At 43.7% G+C, this 15,944-nt stretch overlaps 1 long non-coding RNA gene, 1 other non-coding gene and 1 pseudogene across 2 annotated transcripts; 1 reads left to right on the top strand and 2 right to left on the bottom strand.

Moving 5' to 3' along the window:
- LOC105475000 (zinc finger protein 777-like) overlaps window positions 1–15,944 on the bottom strand; it is a 149,896-nt pseudogene that overhangs the window by 48,590 nt on the left and 85,362 nt on the right.
- LOC139362693 (uncharacterized) lies at window positions 1,000–14,650 on the bottom strand. Its single transcript, XR_011621874.1, has 3 exons — window positions 10,519–14,650; window positions 8,401–10,000; window positions 1,000–3,024 (listed from the first exon to the last, which is right to left on the bottom strand). It is a non-coding gene; the product is annotated as an uncharacterized lncRNA (long non-coding RNA).
- On the top strand, window positions 12,831–12,902 carry TRNAC-GCA (transfer RNA cysteine (anticodon GCA)). Its single transcript has one exon. It is a non-coding gene; the product is annotated as a tRNA-Cys (tRNA).

Here is a 15,944-nt window from a genome sequence, read left to right as displayed (position 1 = left end):
CTTAGAATCAAAAAAGTCCTTTTATGACATGTTTTCTGATGTTTACATGTTCTTACTGTTACCGAAAATGTTTCATTATTCTCATTTTGACCTTAATCTTGTCCACCTCTCTCTGTTCCCATGACCCCAGGGCCACCTTGGGGCTCAGCTATCTGCCTGCCCATTATTGACCCCATGTTTGGCCTCTCAGTCACGATTCCGGCTCCTTTGAGAGCTTGGCCTGTGGTCTGTCTACCTCCCTCATTAGCCCTTCTGCTTCTGGGGATACACATGCCTTTGGCCTTTTCCACCTTTTCTCTGGGGGAGCCAGTCTTTGCTGGAGTAAATTGTAGAGCCAGGCAAATGGTCCCACTGGAAATCTACACCAGTTTGACCTCAACCAGTGCCTCTCTCTAATGAGCAATGATTCTATTCCTTTCTAATTCACCTCTCCTCCATTTCCCACAGTGCTTGCTTCATGCTTTGCCCTTCTTGCCAAGTAATGATTCCCACCCTACCTCCTTGATTCTCTTTGGAAGACTTTGTTTTCTACCTGGCTGAGAAGACCAAGGCCATGGAGGCCCCCCAGCATCCTCTGCTGCTCTGCATCTTCACCTCCTCATCCCCTCCAGGCTAAGAGGAAAAGCCTGCCTGCTCCTCTCTAGAGCACATCCTGTGTTCTTCATCCACCCCTTGGCTTTCCCTGAGATCTCATTCCATCAATATATCCTCTCTTTTTGTTGACACATTTGAGCACATTCATATATGTATTGGCCATTCACGATATACAGGGAACCCTACAGGCACATATTTGCAGCAGTTATGGCAAACTGTGTGTGCTTTGATAGACATACAGGTGCCATGGGAGCATGTGGCCGGGGTCCCGCCCATCAGGAGGGTCAGGAGGGCTTCCCAGGAGAACACCCACCCAATCACTGAGATTGTGCTTGTCACAGTCCTTGGTTGTTGGGGTCCATGCCGGGGGTGGTGGAGAATGAAAGAACACACAAGACAAAGACACACAGAGAACATGGCGGCCACGCTCAGAGCCTCCGCCTCACTTTATTTATACCCCATAAACCCCACGTCAGCCGAAAGAATGCAATGTAAAACAAACTTTCTTTTTCCAGATGTAACCTTTTACTCAGTTTCTTGTTTCTATGTTCTTTCTTATCTGCCCGCCTTCTTGGCGCCTACAGGAGTTCATTAAAAGTTCAATTGGAGATACTGTCCTTGAGCCCTATCTATTCTCAGCATACTGTTTTCAAAGGCCCCTGCATTTCCCCCTTTTTGTTTTGTTTTGCCTCAGTCTTAAAAAGGTAGCCTATATTTGTTTCTGTGGTTTTTTTTGTTTTTGGAGGCGACGGAGGGAGCATCGGATCACCAAAAGGAGTAGACCCAATTCGAGTGCCCAAAACAATATATTTTTGGAGATTGTAGAAATCTATGTTTTCATTTGGGTCTATGGGTTAAAGGCAGTAAGGCGTTGACCCAGCTCTTGCAGGGTTATGGTTTCGGACAACACATGTAATTGTTGTCGGAATGCTTCGGAAATGTTCTGAGTGAGCTCTGGGATGTCTAAACTAATATTTTTATGGCCTATTAATAATTTTCGGATTATGGTCTAATTTTGAGAGATGTTAAAAGGCACAGGTGTTACACAAAATTGAGTGGAGTTCCAATCACATTGTAATGTCATCTGAGTACTGAGTACAGTGAGCTGATCTCCAAGCCATGTCAATGCTTGCTCTATGTTGTCCAATCTTTCAGCAAGTTGAGAATAAATGTTTCGTTGTTGAAGCCATAACCGGTGAGATTGCTCGTGCCATTACTGCACAAATTCAGCATTTTGTATACTCTGATGTAGAGCGAGCCCTGCTACGGCCGCAGTGGAGGCGATGGCGACAAGGCTCATCACCGAGGCAATTATAAGTCTAAGGGCATGGCGGGTTCACTGGAGAGAAGTCTAAGTATAAGTTTCAAGAGGTGATGCTCCCCACGGTCGCGTAAGGTTAACAGGTAGCTAAATTTCTTTATGAGTCCTGAGGATACAAATATCTCTAGTAAAGTTGTGCCACCAAGAATGATTGAGGCAAGACAAAAATGTACACGTATCTGTACAATTAACAATTCCCGTATTATTATCACATGTCAAATTTCCCGCTAATAATAGGTAGGGCTTACGGACACAAGTAATAATATATTGGGAGGTATTCCAATATAACTGAATATGAAAGGAGTTATTTGGGTTAGAAAGATTAAGGGACATATTCCCCACAAAAGTGTTAATGGCATCGCCTGCAGCTAACAACTTCCAAAGATGACTCTGTACTTCAGGCCTCTTTTATGCCATATTAAGGTTTCATTACTGTTAGTAGCAATACTTTTATTTACCCAGTGTCATTTCAAAGGTATGTGACTAAATTTTATTTGAAAATCACCGTGCACACTCTAATCAGTTATTTACATTCCATTGTATTCTAATAAAATTTGGGGTTTGGTTCCCCGACATTGTTGTCACTCCAGCACCTCAATATTAGGAGAAACCTCTAGAATAGGACAAAAAAGTAAAGAACTAGGAATAGTTTCATTACTATATATAGTATGATTATATTAAAAACTTTTAGTTACAATAATAACAGTATTAGCAGCCACATGACTATGATTATAACAAACAGCCCAGGCTTCATGTGATTTTCGGAGACAATGAGAACTATTTCCCATACATATTGGAACTCTTTCCACTCCAAATTGATACGTGTTGTTTATAATTCCCGTTTCCCATTCTATATTGTCCTTGTCTATATAGGCGGACGGCATCCAAGTAGTGTCATTGGTGAAAACCTTAATTTCCGCCTCCCCCCAGGCGACTCCCTGATACAAGGGCGGAAAGGGAATATAAGTCCAATATTCATACAAAGCCTCACTAAGAGAAATAAGTCCCCCACCGAGGTACATCCAACAAAGGAAGAAATGTATGCTGAATCTAGTTTTCTTTTCAACAGGGTTTTAATCATCTTGTAGGAAACCACTCAGGTCCGCTCCCTGTAAGGACAAGAGCATAGCCCCGTCCCTGTTTTAGAACTTGCCCTTGAACATACTTACCTTCTTCATTAGGATACCAAAGCTTTAAACTGTCAGCGGGGACTATCACCGAGGGAGGTGAGGAAAGATGGGTTACGGCAGCGGAATCTTGCAATTGTCTCCATTGATTCAAAAAAATTAAGGTGGCCGGGCGCGGTGGCTCAAGCCTGTAATCCCAGCACTTTGGGAGGCCAAGACGGGCGGATCATGAGGTCAGGAGATCGAGACCATCCTGGCTAACACAGTGAAACCCCGTCTCTACTAAAAAATACAAAAAAAGTAGCTGGGTGAGGTGGCGGGCGCCTATAGTCCCAGCTACTCGAGAGGCTGAGGCAGGAGAATGGCGTGAACCCGGGAGGCGGAGCTTGCAGTGAGCTGAGATCCGGCCACTGCACTCCAGCCTGGGCGACAGAGCGAGACTCCGTCTCAAAAAAAAAAAAAAAAAAAAAAAATTAAGGTAAAAAGAACCTTCAAAATCTGGTTTCAAAATCTGGTTTCTGGGGGGCTCATTTTCCCCCTTTTTGTTTTAGTAGTTGAGTTTTTAAAGTTAAATTTGCACGCTTAATGATGGCTTGAATTTGACTGTTGTCCGGGATATTGGTGATATGTTGAATATTGTATTGCTGTAAGAAAACTTGTAATTTATGAGAGACATAGGCAGGGGCATTATCAGTTTTAAGTATAAGAGGAATGCCCATGATGGCGAAACAAGCTAAGAGATGTGTAATAACAGAATTAGCTTTTTCAGATGGCAAGGGAGTGGCCATTTGAAAATGAGAAAAGGTATCAATGGTATGATGAACATATTTTAATCGTCTAAAAGAAGGGACACCTTGTGGGTTAACCCCAGGATGGAAGGATGGAATGTTTAAAGGAGCACAGGAAAGACAAGCTCGAATAAGAGAACGAGCTTGTTTTGTTTTGTAGCATGTAGGTGGCCGATTAAAAGTGAATCAATCTGAGTATTATCATGAACTAATGGTCTAGGAAATTGAGAATGAGAACGAAGATGAGTGATGAATAAAGGAGCTCGACATTGGCTCAAAGTAGAAGATAACAAGGAAAAGAGTTTTTGAAGAGAAGAAGTAGTACAAAGAGGTAAAGTGGCCTGAGAAATGTAAGAAGTAACATAAACGGCGTATTGAGAATCACTAACAATGTTATAACTAGTAGTAGGGAAATCAAGTAAGACCATGAGAATAGTAAATAGTTTTTTTTGTTGTATTGAGGGATAAGGATAAACTGTAACTCGAGATTGATGAACACTCTAATATCTAGTCTTATCATTGTTATTAGCGTCAGTAAAAAAGGTAGGACCTTGAACAGGAAATATAGAAATTGGTGAGAAAGGCAACACAGAATGTTGCCTAAAAAATGAAAAGATTGGAGACTTAGGATATTGGGTAGAAAATTGTCTAACAAAAGAAGCGCAAGCAACTTGCCAAGAATCAGAAGTTGTAAGAAGATAAGTGATCTGATTATGAGTGAATTGAGGAATAATTAAGGAAGGATCTCTTCTTCAAAGTTGTCGACAGTGATGTCGTTTTTTGATGATCAGTTTAGCTAAACGATCGATATAAGTAGTCAAGCGTTTAGATATTTTATTGGACAAAATGATCTATTTTAGTGGTCGACTAGTTTGATGAATCATTCTTGTGGGAGAAGGTAAAGTACGAAATAAACAAAAGGAAGGGCCTTTTGAAGTTGTTTTTTAACAAGCTGGAGTTTCTGTAAAGCCAAAGGAGTTAAATGGCGTGAGTTGTTTAAGTGACTGTCTCTTTCTAGAATAGAAAAAAGATGTTATAACTGATATGTTGGTATTTCTAAAACTGGACGCATTTAATTAATGTCTCTTAGAAGCTTTTGAAAATCATTTAATGTTTTTAAATGATTACGTCGAATTTGAATTTTTTGGGGTTGAATATTTTGTGCCCCCAAGGTATAACCTAAATATTGAATAAGAAAATTTAGTTAAATTTTTTTTGTGGCAACATTAAGTGAGTAGAAAGAAAGCTGAGTTTGTAATGATACAAAAGCATCTTGTTGTTTTTCTCTGGTTTTAACTTTGTGGGATAAGGGCAGGATTAGGAAGACCGGGCTGTAAACTTTTTTTAGGTTGAATGTAAACATTTATAGTTTTAAGAACAAGACAAAGACGGGAATTCTATGCAGAAGTATGTGGCTTTAGATTTCTCTCGGCCATTTGTTTTTTGACTTATTTTTTTTAAATTTTAAGTATTTTTTTAGATAATGGCCACTGTTTTATTTAAAGAGGAGTGGTCGTTTTACACTTTAATTATAAAACTTGAGGCTGGTGAACAGTGGCTATGAGTTTAAAGGATTGTAGCTCATTTTGAACATCATATTTTTGACAGCTGAGGAAATATGAAGAGTGTTTAAAAAAGCACCAAATTGTTATGAAAGATTTTATCTTTAAAGATTAATATTGATAGGAATAATATAAAAAAACATTTGACCTTGTTGACTTTTAGGACCGACACAGGTTAAAGGTTTTACGTTTTGATAAACCACAGAAGCAGCACTTAAGCCAGTGAGTATAACTGAAACTTGTCTTTTTTTTTTATTGTATAGGCCAATAATTTAAACAAATGATAGACATATTTATCTCTGTATTAATTAACTCTTTTAAAACTATTTCATTAATGTGCAATGAACATAAGGGCTTTTGATTAGAAACTAAAGTTTCTTAAATAACAGTTTTTTTTGTGCTATCAAACCCTCTTTATTGAGAATACGTTTTTCTGTTTTTAGGCGTATAAATTGTGAACTTGTACCATAATAAGAATTTTATTAGTAACATCAAGATTAATGATTTCTGAAATCATCATTAACTTTTATATAGTACTGTTGTTTTGACCTAACAAAAGTCCTATATGTCTCTTTGGCAAAGGGCCACACACTCTAATAGCTAATTTATATACTCCTCTATTAGGAGACAAAGTATAAGGCTGAGTAATAGCTAAGTCAGCAGTGGCGCTCTGCTTAGTTGTCGCATAAAGCTGAGAAACTGGGGTGAGGTGTGGGATCCTTAAGGAGGACTTGAATTTATTTCTTAATGTTGTAGGCCATTGCTCACTGAATATTGTAGTAGACTTGTATTGTAATTGTTGGGGCCCCAAGCCTGTGGGTCCCAGCTCCCGTTTCTCAGGAGAGGAGACAGTAAATTTTCACTTTTATCAGTTTTGGAACGACATTTATTTGTCTAATGTCGACCTTTATCACAACATTTGTACACCTCTGAAGGCAGCTTTCTGCCTTGAGGGATAAAAGTGTTCAATTTTTATGACATTCTTTTTTGAAATGTCTAGGCTTACCACACTGAAAGTAAACACCTTGTTTGTTATTTTCTTTTAAGGCTTTAGACAAAGCTCTAGCAAATAATTGAGCATTATAAATAGTCCCTCCAATACTAACACAAGTTTTAATATATTTATCTAAATTGGCCCCATTGGCCTTTAACGATTTTAACAATTTTTAACAGTCAGCATAAGCATTTTTAAAAGACAATGTTTGTAACAAAATTTTTGAAGCAAGGCCAGCACCCACAATTTTGAAGACAGCATCCTGAAGACGGGCTACGAAATCTGGATATAGCTCATTTGTGTCCTGTAAAATTTTCACAGAGGAAAGGGAACATTTTCCTGTTATCTCTACCTTATTTTAGGCCCTTAAAAACAAAGTCTTGATTTGAGTAAAGGCAACATCATCCAGACCAGCCTGAGCATTAAGAGTAGCATATTGGCCCATGCCTGTGAGTTGTTCCTCAGTGGGTCCAGGGGGATCACACATAATATTTTTCCTAGCCTGTACATGTGCCTTGTTCATTTACCAGCTGTGCAATTGTAACCACTGAGAATGATCAAGAAAAGTCTTCTCTAAAGTCTTTCAGTCTATAGGAATTATTAAATTTTTTGATGAAAAAATATCAAGAAGACCAAGGATAAAAGGAGATTGAGGTCTATAGTTAGAAATGGCAGCTTTCATTTCTTTTTAAAAATTTAATTTGTAAGGCATTAAATTGGACATTATTGCCACCATTTGAAAACTAAGCATTAGGAGCAAAAGAAGCGCAAATAATTGGAAACAGATCTAGCTCCTTAAAAATTTTTTTTAATTAAAAGTATATATAATAGTACTCATATCTCCAAATATAACGAATCCCAACATATTAATAAGAAAAGGCAAATAACTCAACCAAAAGTAGCAGAACAAAGAAATGACAATAAACCTATATGTCTAACATCATTACTCACTAGGAAATATGTATATTAATACCAAATTGAGAATCATTACATACACAATACAATGGTTAAAATTTAAAAACACAGAAAATATCAAGAGGTAGTTAAGGTGTTAAGCAACTCGAATACTCAACTTCTGTTTGGAGTGTAAATTGGTGGAACCTATGCACCCCTATAATATAACAATTTCCTAGCTGGGGTTATTAATACTATATTAATATTAATAGTTAATATTAATGTGCTTATTTATTGACTATTGAAATACTCATAATATTTTAACAAACAACAAGATATACATATACACTGGTTTTGACATATTAAACAGGTGTTTAGTATAAATTTAAAGTATGTCTGATGTGAACAGGGCTTCAACTTTGCCAAACAAAGGTAAAGATAAGGAAGCCGGGGGGTTGGAGGCTCTGGAAAATCCTCTTTTAACAGGGCAGAAGGAAAAGAAACAGGGAAAGCTTGCAAAGGTGAATTAGAAGAATATATCTGTAATATTTGTTGAAGCATTTTCATAATACACTGCATGTCAGAATTTCCCTCAGAAGAAGGAAAAGCTGGCTTTTTCTCTTCTCCCCCTTTTGCTACCCCCCCATCCTCTGTTATCCTGGCACAAATGGGCTCCATTTCAGATTTATTTTTTTCCCAAATCCTCAGATACCTTTCCTCCTGTGGCTACATCACCACACTCTGAATCAGTCTCAAGTAACTCTAATGTCTGAGTGATAGAGTAACACAAGGTCCACAATTTTAGAGGCATAATATCCCCTAACTGGAGAGCTCTAAGCAGCGTTTTTACTACCTGTAACCATTCTCTGCGATTCAGCTGCACTTTAGTCTGATACTGAAACCAGTAACAATGTTGTTCAACATGGGCAAACAATCACTTCAAAGTCTTTTTCTTTCACTTCTACTCCTATAGACAGCAACAGTCCTTGAAACAGCCGTAAATATTCTGAGGCCAGAGAGATGGAATTCCCCATAATGAAAGCTTAAGAAGGTTCCCCTTAACAATATCTGGGCCTTACCCGCCCCTAGGGGGTTCCCCTTCTTGTTCTCCCCTACTCACCCTTGCTGACCCTGCTCGCTGCGCCACTTGTTGGGGTCCGTGCCGGGGGTGGTGGAGAATGAAAGAACACACAAAAGACAAAGACACACAGAGAACATGGCGGCCACGCTCAGAGCCTCCGCCTCACTTTATTTATACCCCATAAACCCCACGTCAGTCGAAAGAATGCAATGTAAAACAAACTTTCTTTTTCCAGATGTAACCTTTTACTCAGTTTCTTGTTTCTATGTTCTTTCTTATCTGCCCGCCTTCTTGGCGCCTACGGGAGTTCATTAAAAGTTCAATTGGAGATACTGTCCTTGAGCCCCATCTATTCTCAACATACTGTTTTCAAAGGCCCCTACACTTGGTGACCATGTGTCATGGGTGATTCTCATCTTTAACTCAAGCCCTCAGTAGCATTTTTTTTTCAATTGACATTGGGGCTGTCATTGTTTTTCTGTTGTTTTCTTTGTACTTCTCTGCCACTTTTCCTCAATCTCTTTTGCTGGTTTCTCCTTAACATCCCCATTTTTAAACATTTGAGGGCCCTAGTCTTAGTTCCTAGACCATTTTTCTTTTCACTCACACTTCCTCAGTGATCTCATTCCATCCCGCGGCTTTAATGAGATGACGACCCTCAAATTTATATCTTCAGCTAACTCCTCTCCTTCAAACTCCAGCTTCATTTTTGACATCTCCATTAGACCATTTAACAGACAGATTCAATTTAATACATCACAGATTGAACTCCTGACTTCCACCACCCCCTCAAATTTCATTTCTGCTGCAATGAGAATGGCCATCTCAGAGAATGGCCACCCCATCCCGCTGGGTGCTCAGGACAGAAAACCTTGGCATTATCCTTGACTTTTCCTTTTTTCTCACACCCTGCTCTCAAATCATCAGCAAATCCTGTTCACACTGCTTCAAAATCTATCCAAAATCTGACCACTTCTCATTGCCTCCACCATCAGACAAAGCTACAATCATCTCTCATCCAGGTTATGGCGACGACTTCCTGACCTTGTGTGCCTGCTTCCACACATGTGCCCTAGTGCCCTCAGGCCAGCCAGAGGACAAACTCAGCTTATGTCATTCCTCTGCAAGAAATCCTCCAATCGCTCCCATCTAATCCAGAGTGACAGCCCATGTCCGTACACAGCCTATCCCAACAGCAAGTGAAACAGACATGGGCTCTTGAAACTAGAGGAGTAGATCAAGATGTACAAATGTTCACAGAAGTTAAGAATGGAAAATATAAGAAATACTAGATGGTAAGATGCAGGGATATTATAAGACTATTACTGGGATATCAAAGCGACTGCAGGAGGTAAGGACGTTTTCCTTGAGGAAGTGTTGTGTCAGTCATGGCGTACTGGTAAGGTAAAATATTCGTGGTAGTTATTATGCATAAGTAGTGTGTATCCCATTGGGGCTGATGTGAAAAATTCTCTCTCTTGGGTAGTGAGGCCATCCTGCTGACTTCTTTCAGGGCACCTACTGTCCATTTTAGCCATAGAAGCTGGTGCTGGAGTTTACCTCCTTTGCCCAGCTAAGGCTTCTGCACAGTGAGATAAGGCAGGTAGTGACTCCAGCCCCAGGAAACTCTCACTGATCCCTGTGTGTCCAGAGCTGCGCGCCCCGGCCATAGCAAATAATAATTAATGATTAAACGCCCGAGCTCTATTCCTTTCCACCTTCTACCTCCTCCCTAGATTTGTTGTTTCTCTTTTGTATCAATACCTCATAATAGATGGCGCTCTTCCTGCTTCTTCACTTGTTTCCCACCCCCCCCACCCCCTCCCCACCCCCCCACCCCCCCGCGGCCGCGAAAATTGTTACTTTGTAGCACAGGCACCATCCCGTGCCCAGGAAAATTACCAACTGACAGCGCAGGTGCAACATGACGTTTGACCAGAGAAACCAATACCTACTTGGTCACGCCCTCTGCGATGAGATCATCTCCGCCTCTGGCCCAACCCCTTCCCTTCCAAGTGTATATAAGACAGTGCATTACCGCCATTAAACGAGACTTGATCAGAGCACTGTCTTGTCTCCATTTCTCGTGTCTCTTGTCCCCCAAATTCCCACTCCCTCCTCCAGGGCCTGTTTCGACGATCCCGCGGGCCGGGATACCTGTGGTCTCCTCGGGCTGCCTCTGTCTGTGCCTTGTGTGTATTTCACTCTCCAAACCCCTGTTAGGACTCCCTGAGAGAAGATTATTCTAGAGATTCTATTATCTAGACAGTCTACATAGTCCTAGACATGCCCTAGACTGCCATGCTGGGACACCTGGGGCCAGTCTTCACACCATGCTCACCAGAGGAGACAAGTTCTCTTTTATGAAGGTGGAATTTGCTATCACAAAAGAGGCTTGCTGGTCCACTCTCTCCTTCCTTGCTAAGGGCAATATTGCATAGTTTCTGGAAGGTGGGGCAGGGAAATTTGAGAGGAAAATTTGCCCAACTGCCTTCTTTTCATCTATCCTCTTACTTCCTTGGCCCCTTAGGTCTTCTTACTACCTCTGGTTTTGTGAAGAGCCACCCCCTGGGCAAGGTCGGTCATGCCTGGAGTTCCCATGCCATGTGCAATTGTCTATATGCTGGTAAAAGTACTTCAACTATTGTTAACCCTCTAGTCTCCTTACAGTTAGCACATTGGTCTGAGTAATTTATGTAATTTCCCTATTGGAAGCTTAGGGCAATTTCTGGGGGCATTCTAATGTAGGAGGAAGAGGGACTCTGGGCTAGGGCGGCCACAGTGTGCAGTCGATTCCTTGTTGACGTTTGCTCCAGCATGAGCTGCACACCGGCTGGCTGCTTCCACAGGCACACTCAATGCAGGAAGCTATCTCCCAAGGACTGTCACTGACTCTTTTTAGGGCTGTCACAGTGAGACCCAGACTGAGAAGACAGGAGCTCGTCCAGTAGTTGGGGTTGTAGGACCATTTCAGGCAGAGGGGCCTTCAGATTCCTCCTTCTCCATACAGGGGCCATTGGAATCATACAAGAGCTGCATTCATTGCTCTCTTTCTTGCTCTTCAGGAGGGCTTCCTAGCAACTGCCCTGCTGCCCCCACCCCAACTCAGCCATCTCCCTCATACAGGAAAGATGACTTGTCTATTTCTCTTGCCATACATGTGGTTTCATCACTGAGTGGGGGACTTACCCCTTCCTTGATTGTCTTCCCCCAGGTATGACTAGAAGGACCTTTCTCTGCCTTAAACAATGCTGTCACCATCACTTTGACCTTATTGTAAGCCCCAGCTGACTTGGGAGGGCAGCACTGGCATTTTTATTTTCACTGATTCCTGCACAGTTTATAAACCTCCTTGGGCATGGCACTACCCAACTATACTAGGTCCTCACCATCCAAGAGGCCTCTGGGGAGGCTGTAGGTCAGGGTGGAGAAGGCAGGTGTGGAAGAGGGTGCCATGGGACTCAACTCAAGTGTGGCTGAGGGGACGGGGGTCAGGGCCTGGGTGCTGGGCACAGGACACAGGCAGCAGGGATGCCCCTGGCCCACTGTGGGTGCCTTTTGCCCTCAGACTCACCACCCCCATCGTGATGTCCCAATCTGGTGGACAGTGGACAACTGCTGTGTTAAAAAAGAGTGACAGCATCAGAGGGGAGGTGCTGAACACCAGTGCTGCCTGGAAGGAACGGCACAGAGGAACTGGATGAGAGAAAACCTGGGAGGATCTGAAGGAGGAGGAGGAATTAGGACAATGCCAGCTGCAGGAGGCAGAGAAGACTCCTGGGGAATGTTTTACCAATTTCTCTCTTTTAGTTTTAACCACCCAGACGGCTCAGTACCTGGAAGGCTGGAAACATGGACATTTGAGTTATCACGTGTGTAAATCGGAAAAAAGAAGATTCCCCCACCCACTCCCTAGTCTCTTCACCTGCTCCCGGGGGTTACCATTAACTATTGGTCTATTATCATTCTTTTTTATGGCCACATGGTATTCCATGGTGTATATGTGCCACATCTTTGTAATACTGAGTATTATTATCTAAGTAACTTTCTTTGACAAAAGCAATTTGCTTATCGCCTGGCAAATTATCATGAACAGTATTTTATGTCAAATACAAGCCCCAGACACAGGCACTGGGCCTCCTGTCAGTGCATGGGAAGGTGGCATCACCTGATTAGAGTTCTGTCCCCAGCCTAGCACGCCTCACATGATGCTCAACAACTGCTACTGTCTAAGAGAATTATCTGGATGACTTGAAGGGTCTCTCCAGTTATAAAGGTCAACAAGGCCACCAGGGTGTCCTCAACCAGGTCCACACAGAAGTGATAGGAAAAGAAGTGTTAGTGACAGGAGGGAGGCCAGAGTTCAGAGAAACAGAACTGGCCTGGACATCCCAACCTGCAGAGCTTAGTCTTGTTCTTGGTGTGTCGACACATGAAAAGGGTGTTAATTACACCAGTTCCCCAGGCCTGGGGGTATAGCTCAGAGGTAGAGCATTTGACTGCAGATCAAGAGGTCCCTGGTTCAAATCCAGGTGCCCCCTACCCTGTTTTAATCACCAAAGTGGGTCCTGGATCACATGTTCCTCCCAATCCACCCTGGGGAAAAATGACACAGCCTACCTAATCTCTGACCCACGGCATATCTGAAGGGCAGACTCAATAGTCCTCATGTGATTTTATGGACTTTCAAGTTTGTAAGGCACAGACCCCTGCCTCCTGTAGCCCTCTGAGTACCACTGTCCCACTTTCCAGAGTTGTTCAGAATCCCCCCATTAAGATCCATGTGATCCCCAAGAGAGGGCTGAGCCATGTCTCTAAGTCCTGCTGTATCCTCCCAACAGCACCCAGCTTGGGCTGTGACACAGGAGAACGTGAACCAGTGGCAACATCACGCCCACCTCCAATGGGCATGAGAAATCAAATGAGCATATATTTCTGGGCTCATTGTGCTGCACCCTGGACTTTGGCTGTTTGTCCCCAGGTTCTCGATTTCCCACCTGGGGCTGCTGCAGACTCATACCCTGGCCCACCCAGACCATGAACTGGGGGCGAGAAAGATTCTGGAAGGCTCTGGGAGACTATGGGCAAGGAGTGGGATGATGGAGGAAGTTAGCTGGGACTTCCCAAGGACTGACCGGACCCCATCAGCCTCTTCTCTCTCCTCCATGCAGACAGATACAGATCATGGGCTCCAGCAAGGGAAAGGAAGCTGGAATCAGATTCCAAAATCAGTAAGTAAAAATAAGAATAGGCAGAGGGCACCCTGATTGGAACCTTTTGGTCAGTCCTCTAAGGCTCATCTCATTATCATCTGATGAAAATCTTGTAGTCTGTCGCTGAGGATGTCAGCGCAAAAGCCATGGCTGCTCCATGGAGGGCCTCTGGATTGACCTAAAGCTGCTTCCCCTGCTGGCCTGTCCACTGCAGCACTGGGCATGTGTGGTCATTGAGAGCACATTTGCTTGCAGGAAAATAAAGGCTCATAGGCTCCACTCAGACCTCCTGAATCAGAATGCTGGGAGTGGGGCCAAGGTGCTGTTTTTAACAAGCTCCTCAGATGATCCCAATGGAAAGTCAGATTGGGAACTGCCACTTTAGCTTGGTGCGCCATGTTATAGGCTTGAAGAGAGGTCATAATTAAGAAACATGCCGGAGCACACACGTCTGAGTAATAAAAGGGTTGTGACCAAATTCCACATGGCTGGTCTTGGGCTCTTTCTATTCACCCAACCCTGGGCAAGACATGACCAGGCCTGCTGCCCCCTCTGCTCCCACTCCCCATCTGCTGAGCCCTCGACAGGCCCAACGAGATGCCCTGTCCCCAGAAATTACCCAACTGACTTCCAGTTGAAAGTCTAGCACTAAGAGGCACTAAATTTGCACCATGGACCTCTTAACCTGCAGGCAAATGCTCTTCCTCTGAGCCAGAAACCCACCTCAGATGAGTTCCCAAAGGACACTGCTTAAGGATGTGGCCTGCCCAGGGGAGGGATCCTCCTGAAACCCGCAATAGTTTCTGTTTACTCCAGGTCAGGTCCCATGTCCTGGCAGACCTATCTCACACCAGCCAACCCTCTCTGGCCATTGGCTCTGTCCCTCTCCCACTGACCCCTCATTTGAGTCCCAGAGCCTCCTCTGTACTGTGTGGTCCGTTCTCCTCCTTCTGTCTCAAGCTGAGTGCATGACCTTTGACATTGCTTCTTGCTGGAATGATCATCCACTACATCTCTCCTTCCTTTGCCTCTTTATTATTGCACATTTATTCTAAAATCAACCCCCCTCCACCCCACACTCACCCTCACCCTTTAGACCATGGCTAGATTTTGCTGCTGTGGCTGCTGCTTCCTCCTCTTCCTCCTCCTCCTCTTCTTCTTCTTCTTCTTTTTATGGAGCTTGTTCTGTAGCCCAGGATGGAGTACAATGGTGTGATCTCTGCTCACTGCAACCTCCGCCTCCTAGGCTCAAACTATTCTCCTGCCTTTGCCTCCCAAGTAGCTGAGATTACAGGCATGCACCACCACGTCTGGCTAATTTTTGTATTTTTAGTAGAGACAGGGTTTTGCCATGTTGGCCAGGCTGGTCTTGAACTCCTGATCTCAGGTGATCTGCCTACCTCGGCCTCCCAAAGTGCTGGGATTACAGACGTGAGCCACCCTACCTGGCCCTTTTTTTCTGTTTTCTACCTTTTCCTCCTCTTTTATCCCAAGGCCAAATTCAAGGCCTTGGACTGCAGGGCTGACCCTAGGGGAGGTGGAAGCTGCCCTCCTGGTGAGCAGCCCAGTTGTCTCAGAAGGCGTCACTCAGCAGGTCAGCACACATGAGGGACAGGGAGTGGGCGTTAAGCCTGCCTGTCTGGGGATCCAAAGCCCACGCCTAAAGGGGCTTCTGGACTGGGAGGAGGAATCCCTCCCTCCAGTGGCTGAGCCACGGCCCCAGGCACGTCAGAACACAGGCAAACCGGGCACCTTCCCTGACAAGACACATCCACAGGGAAACATGGTGTCTGTCCCTTGCTATAGTCAAAAGCCACGTAGATTCCAGACTTGTGGCACAGGGGTCCCGATGGGTGGGAAAGCCCCTAGATATTTTCTGTTACTACACTGAGTGGGCAGCTTTGGCATTTGGTGGGCAGGGGCCAGGGCTGCTGGGCGTTCTGTGAGACGCTTCATCAGCTGGGAGAGGAGGCTGCTTTTGCTGTCATGGAGATTTGGCAGAGTCTGGAGTTTGTTTGGATTTTTGTTGTGAAGTCTCCACATCTTCTCGTAAATTCTCTCTACAGTTCTTAGATTGCTGTTCTTTCCTGAAAAATGCCCCAACCTTCACACGAGAGCCCAGGGAGGCTGTGCATTTAACTGAATGTAGCAACTGCAGGATCCAATTTTGCCTCTGGTTTTCTGCTATGTCACGCGGGAGCCTTACAGAAGATTCTCTCAGCATAATGCTGGAAGCTCTAGGAGCCCTTCCATGAGTTGCATGGAGAAGCCGGGCCTTTGCTCTAGCCTAGTAGTTCTCCATGCATTAGTATCGGCCCCCTACCTAAAGCTTCTCCTGTTTTATGGCAGCTGGGTCTCTTGCCCTCAGTG

This window comes from Macaca nemestrina, chromosome 4, assembly GCF_043159975.1.
Source record: "Macaca nemestrina isolate mMacNem1 chromosome 4, mMacNem.hap1, whole genome shotgun sequence".
In the NCBI taxonomy this organism is placed as follows: Eukaryota; Metazoa; Chordata; class Mammalia; order Primates; family Cercopithecidae; genus Macaca; species Macaca nemestrina.
The sequence above is the reverse complement of the archived record's forward strand: the minus strand, read 5'-3'. Positions and strand labels throughout refer to the sequence as shown.